Source organism: Enhydra lutris, unplaced genomic scaffold (assembly GCF_002288905.1).
Source record: "Enhydra lutris kenyoni isolate GAN:26980312 unplaced genomic scaffold, ASM228890v2 scaffoldscaffold173, whole genome shotgun sequence".
Classification (NCBI taxonomy): domain Eukaryota; kingdom Metazoa; phylum Chordata; class Mammalia; order Carnivora; family Mustelidae; genus Enhydra; species Enhydra lutris.
In genome coordinates, this window is record NW_019154257.1 from 58,961 (window position 1) to 65,995 (window position 7,035).

At 35.6% G+C, this 7,035-nt stretch overlaps 1 protein-coding gene across 1 annotated transcript in view; it reads right to left on the minus strand.

The window, feature by feature from the left end:
• Positions 1-1,335, minus strand: part of LOC111140122 (olfactory receptor 6C3-like) — a 5,026-nt gene extending 3,691 nt beyond the window's left edge. The window contains exon 1 of the mRNA XM_022492494.1: positions 1,322-1,335. The gene's annotated coding sequence lies outside the window, so the exon portion shown is untranslated. The remainder of the gene's footprint in view (positions 1-1,321) is intronic.
• Positions 1,336-7,035: the final 5,700 nt, after the last annotated feature.

Sequence of the window (7,035 nt, forward strand, 5' to 3'; positions counted from 1 at the left end):
CCCAGCAGTGCAATTGCTGGGTCATAGGGTAGTTCTATTTTCAACATTTTGAGAAACCTCCATAATAAATAAAATCTTTTAAAAAAATATCACCTTAATAATGTAAATGAAAAAGAAAGGACTATTGTTTTTCCTGGGCATTCCTTTTACATTCACATAGTTGTGAAGCAATCTACATTTACACAAGATATTCCAATGGCAGTAACTAAAGGTATACTTATAACTCCTAAATCAGAATTTTACTGTCAGATTATTTCTTTGTTCAACTTTAACCTTTACACACACCAACTATCCCCAACACACATTGTTCAAAATTTGACAAAGCTCATATTACAGAACCATTAGAAGTCAGGCCTATGAGTACACTGATGTTTACTTGCATTAGATATTGTGAATACTGGTGAAACTTAAAAGCAATTTTCTTTGGGGAACTTGGGTGGCTCAGTGGGTTAAAGCCTCTGCCTTCATGATCCCAGAATCCTAGGATCAGGCCCTGCATCAGGCTCTCTGCTCAGTGGGAAGCCTGCTTCCTCCTCTCTCTCTCTCTGCCTGCCTCTCCGCCTACTTGAGATCTCTGTCTGTCAAATAAATAAATAAAATCTTTAAAAAAATTTTTTTCAATACCAAATTTTCACTGTATTCTATTTGTCTTCTGTCACTGTTTTCCCTACAATCAAAATTTAAAAGATTAGAAAATTTAAATTAAATTCTTTAATGGTAAAACAGAACAACATGGGTTAAACATAACTAACAGGAAATAATGGTTTTTAAATTTTAGACATACCTCTTCTTTTCATTTTTTTTGAGTTTTAAATCATTCTGCCAAAGACCTAAAAACTCAAACACCTTTTCAAAAGAAGATATATACACAGATTTATTCAGATAAAATGATCTCTGCTCCAGTCTTTAAATCTTTTATCATCGTGCTGAACAGAGTACACTGACATTCCATTCCTCTCTGAATGGGTCTCCTTCTAGCTTACAATCTATGATTGTTTTTTCTTTTGTATTTAAGACAACTTTGTAAATTGTTTCCTTAGCTGTTTTGTTTTTTTTTTTTTTTTTTGGTAGATACTTAGAGTAGTATATTAAATTTCCCCATTGCTATGATTTACTTATTTTTGTATTGAATAATTTTCCCTGTATTATCCTCAATGCCATATAAGTTAGTGAACACTTGATCCCTTGGAATATTTATGCTTTCTGGGCCCTGAAGGAAAAAAATCTAAAGAATATTGAAGAATTCTCAGGAGTATATGAACTCCAAGAACACCATTCCCAAGGGATCACATATTTATAATTTATTACAAAATTCTCCCCAGCCACCAAATATTGGGGAACCTGGGTGGCTCAGTTGTTAAGTGTCTGCCTTTGGCTCAGGTCATGATCCCAGCTCTGCACTGGGCTTCCTGCTCAGCAGGAAGCCTGTTTCTCTCTCTTGAATTCCCCCCGTTTGTGTTCCCTCTCTCACCATCTTCCTCGCCATCAAATAAATGAATAAAATCTTAATAAAAATAAATATAAATATTTAAAAAACCTACCTTAAAATTTTATTTATTTCGGGCGCCTGGGTGGCTCAGTGGGTTAAGCCGCTGCCTTCAGCTCAGGTCGTGATCTCAGGGTCCTGGGATCGAGTCCCGCATCGGGTTCTCTGCTCGGCAGAGATCCTGCTTCCCTCTCTCTCTCTGCCTGCCTCTCCATCTACTTGTGATCTCTCTCTGTCAAATAAATAAATAAAATCTTTAAAAAAAATAAAATTTTATTTATTTCTATATTTATTTGAGAAAGAGAGAATGAGAGAGAGAGAGAGAGAGATTACAAGCAGGAGGGAGGAGCAGAGGAAGAGGGACAAGCAGACTCCATTGTCAGCCAGATGTGGGGCTTGATCTCATGACCCTGAGATCATGACCTGATCTGAAATCAAAAGTCAGTTGCTCAACTGACTGAGGCACCCAGGCACCCCTAAAAAACTACTTTTGACTGTGTCTCCTGAGAATTCAGTTTAGGACTTCCCTACTATGTGATTGTTCTTCTGGATAGTCACATTTGAGTTCAAAAATATAGATAGCAGGAAAGAAAATAGGAAAAAAAATTATTTCTGTTGATAATGAAAAGTGATAATATTTATTAACCTGTCATAGAAAACACTGCCTCAAGTTAAATACATCACCATTAATCCTGTAGATACAATTAGGAATTCTTTTTATGCATAACCTCAGTTTCATTTCTGAAAGGTGTCTTTTTCCAGATAATCTTTGTTGTATGATCTAGTAAATCTTAAACTAATGGATATTTCTTAATACCCAAGCATTCTCCACTTCCTCTGTGTTAATGGAATATTTATCTATGACTATAGCTAGCCTTCCTTGCAACTTGTCGTGACCATATGACTAAATTATAAACAAAGGGTGTAAGTGGAGATGAGCAATTTCTATGGATTATCCTTTAATAAAAGAAGTTTGCCCTCCTCTTGCTCTCTAACCCCTCTCAGTGTTGTGATGTAGATGGGATACAAGCCATTTAGAGCCAGAGAATAAGCAATCACACTAGAAATACAACAAGAGAGACCACTCCTAAGTTCTTGACACCATTGCAGGTCTTTCCAGCTTAGAAACACAGTGATTTCATGGAGGAGTTTCAACATACAAGCCTAAACATTTAAATGGGATAAAAATACAGTATCTTTGTTTAAATCATTGTAATATTTGTCTTTCTCATATCCTACCAAATCCTTATTATTAACAAAATTGTTTCCTATATCTATGTATCTTCTCTGCCGACTCTTAAGTCAAATTATTTATCTTTTTGGTATTAAGTTGTATGGGTTCTGTACATGTTAGGATTATTAACACTTTATTGGATATATCCTTTGCAAGTACCTCCTTCTGTTCATAGGTTGTCCTTTTGTTTTGTTGATGCTTTACTGTGCAAAGCTTTTTATTTTGGTGTAGTCCAAATAGTTTATGTTGGCTTTTGTTTCCCTGGCCTAAGGAGACATGTCCATAAATAAGTTGTTAAGGCCAATGCCCAAGAGATCACTGCCTTTGTTTTCTATCAGGAGTTTTTATGGTTTCAGCTCTCACATGTAGATCTTTAACCCATGTTGAGAATCTTTACCCCCACCTTCCTCCCTCCCTCATTTTGAAATTATTTTTGTGTATAGTGTAAGTTGTTCAGCTTCATTCTTTGACATGTAGCTCTCCAGTTTGCCTAACACCATTCATTGACAAGATTCTCTTTCCCCATTGTATATTTTTCCTTCTTTGTCACAGATTAATTGTCGATATAAGTGTGGATGTATTTCTAAGCTCTCTATCTGGTTCTATTGATCTATGTGTCTGTTTTTGTGACTGTGTCATGTTTTTATGATTCCTGTAGCTTTTTGGTATAGCTTGAATTCTGGATTTGTGATAACTCCAACTTTGTTCTTCTTTCTGAAGTCTGGTTTAGCTTTTTGGATTTTTTTTGTGATTCTATAGAAATTTTCTGTAGAAATGTTCTAGTCTGTGTTTCTATAGAAATTTCTATAGAAATGTTCTAGTCTGTTAAAAGGCTATTGGTATTACAGGGCGCCTGGGTTGCTCAGCGGGTTAAAGCCTCTGCCTTAGGCTCAGGTCTTGATCTCAAATTCCTGGGATTGAACCCCACATTGGGCTCTCTGTTCAGCAAGGAGCCTGCTTACCCTTCTCTCTGCCTGCCTCTCTGCCTACTTGTAATCTCTGTCAAATTAAAAAAAAAAAGCTATTGGTATTCTGATAGGGATTGCATTTTCATAGAGATTGAATCTATAGATTGCTGCATAAGTATTTCTTAAACACCCAATAGCAATTAAGTTGTTAATTTCTTAGCTCTTCAATGAAAGTATTAATTCCAGTTATTTTACAGACTGTGTGCTAAATATATGTAGATCTGCTCATGTCTCTTTCTATTTCTCTTATGTTCATGGTTTTGGTCATTTGAACCTCCCTCTGATATGCTTGTGAATTTTTTATTGTATACTCAAAACCATATTCATATGGTAATGGCATGGATGATGATTTATTCCTACAAGGAGGATTTTATTCTTTCTGGCACAAGGTAAAAGCGGAACAACCTTGACCAAAACAAGGAATGAGATTATTCTAATCTCTGTTCCATGCTTTTTGAGAAATGTAAGTTCATTGTGCTTATTCTTAGGTGTAAGATATCAGTGGTATTGACCCAGGCTTCTCCACATTGGGAAATCATAAATGTCAAATATTTGTCTGCAGAGACTAGGAAACAGCAGGAATTTCTTCTTGGATTCTTCAGTTCTCTGTGGCTTTGTACTCATGGTCTCAGGCTGCTATTGCTTGCCACTTAGGATTTATCAAATGTGATCAGAGAAAAAACACTACAAAATGTCAGGTTCAAACTATGGAAAGAACCTAGATGTCCATCAACAGATGAATGGATAAAGAAGATGTGATACACACACACACACACACACACACACACACACACACACACACACAGGAATATTATGCTGCTATCAAAAATGAAATCTTGTCATTTGCAACGACGTGGATGGAACTAGAGACTATTTGCTAAGTGAAATAAGTCAATCAGAGAAAGGCAATTATCATATGATCTCACTGATATGAGGAATTTGAGAAACAAGACAGAAGATCATGGGGGGAGGGAGGGAAAAATGAAACAAGATGAAATAGGAGGGAGACAAATCATAAGACTCTCTTAATCTCAGAAAACAAACTGAGGGTTGCTGGAGGGGATGGAGGTGGGAGTGATGGGGTGGTTGGGGGATGGACATTGAGGAGGGTATGTGCTATGGTGAGTGCTGTGAAATGTGTAAGACTGATGAGTCACAGACCTGTACCCCTGAAACAAATAATACATTATGTATTAATAAAAAAGAAGCCAGGCTCATTCATCTTCAATTCCCTTCTATACAGGACTTTTTCTATCCAACATAAGCCCTGGTTGGCATTGACAGATGTGGATTCCAATTTATTTCTCTCCAGCCTCATGTGAGAGAAGAGAGCAAATGTTTGCCATTTTTTGCTGGGAAATTTACCGTTCATGATATATTTACCATTCATTATATAAGAAAGAGCAAGAAGCAAATAGAAAAATTATAGAATGTATGGCATCCTCTCAGTCAATATAATTTTCTCAAAGACCACAGCGTCCCAAATCCTGGGTATTTTTGCTCTCTAATGACACAAATTGTTTTCTGTTCTTTTTTTTTTTATGTTTTTGGAGTGGGTTCTTTTTCAATAAACTCATTTGAGAAAATTTTACCCAGTCTCTGCTAATGTAAATGTATTTTATTATCAGTATATTATTTAAAAATGTATTTATTTGTTTTTAATTTTTGTTACAGAATTGTGTTGATAAACAATGTTATGTTAGTCTCAGGTGTACAATGTAGTATTTTGTCAGTTTTATATATTAGTCAAAGCTTACCATGATTATGTGTTTCACCATCTGTCATCATACAATGTCATTACAATATAATTGCCTATGTTCCCTATGCTGTACTTTTCATTTCTGTGACTTATTTATTTTATCAGTAGAAATTTGAACTTTTTAATAATAACCTTCTCATATGTTTTGCCCCACACCCAAACCTCCCATACTACTGTCAAAATAAAAAAAAATATAAAAAAAAAGAACATGTCTTCGTGCAGGACTATTAACTAAAGTTCTGAATTTGTTTGTACTTCAATAGTTTTCTCTCTCATTTCCTTTTCTTATTATAGGCTCTTATCTAGGACACTACATTGCATCCTCTCACTTACATCTTAGGATATTTCTGTCTTATCTTGCTGTTCATGTTCTTGTTGGTTTGAATGAGTACTTGCAAAGCAATTTCAAAAGTGTTTCTCAATTTGGATTTGTCTCTCTCCTTTTCAAAGTAGATGAGGGTTCTATATTTAGAAGAAGAATATAAGAGTGATAAAGCACTTTCTCATCACATCATATGTGGGGTACATGATATCAACATTCCTTACAACTGTTATTATTTTCCTTAACAACCTGTATAAGGTTTTGCAGTTTGAAACAAAAATAGCTCTATTTTTCCTGTCTTCCTGGAAGCAAGTCACTAAAATGGCCCACATCTCTGAAAGTAAGAAGGTTCAACTTCACTTCCTGGAAAAACCAGTATGTCTATATATTTTTAGAATTCTTCTATCAGGAGGAACTGTTCCTTCTCCTACATTTATTTATGCCAGTATGGACTCATGTCCATAAGTTTTAAATTTAGCCTTGTGACTTCTAGTCTAATAGTATATTAAGAGTATTCTTAGGGTGCCTCAGTCAGTTAAGCATCTTTGGCTCATGTCATGATCCCAGGATCCTGGGATCAAGTTCCCCTCTGGGCTCCTTGCTCAGCAGGGATCCTGCTTCTCCCTTTACCTGCCATTCTCCCTGCTTGCGCGCGCTCTCTCTCTATCTTACAAATAAAGAATAAATAAAATCTTCAAAAAGAAGAGTATTATTTTCAAATATTTCAATAATTTAAAAACTTTTTTTCCCATTTGTGCCATGGTTTGGAACATATATTTCAAAATATTCTGTGTACTGAAAAAAATTTATAACACTTAAAGTTAAAGCAAATTATGAACCTATATTCTCAGTACATCCCTCTTTTCCCTTATACATTTTACCATACATTTCATTTTGCTATTAATACCCAAGATATTACTACCATCATTTCTTCAGTCACTCATATTTTAAAGTAGTTCAGGTGAGAACACAGATTATATTTTGTCTTCCTTTATTCTATTTTTGAAGCTCTTTTTTCTTTGAGAGATTTCAAGTTTTTAACTTATATCATTTTGTTTTTGCTAGAAGAAAGTCCTTTAACAATCTTGTGGGAGGGAAGTCTGGGTGGCTCAGTGGGTTAAATATCTAATTTCAGCTCAGGTCATGATGCCAGGGTCTTGGGATGGAGTCCCATGTTGGACTCCTTGCTGAGCAGGGAGCCTGCTTCTCCTGCCAGCAGCTTCCTCTGCTTTGTGCTCTTTCTCTCTCTTTCTCTGACAAATTAAT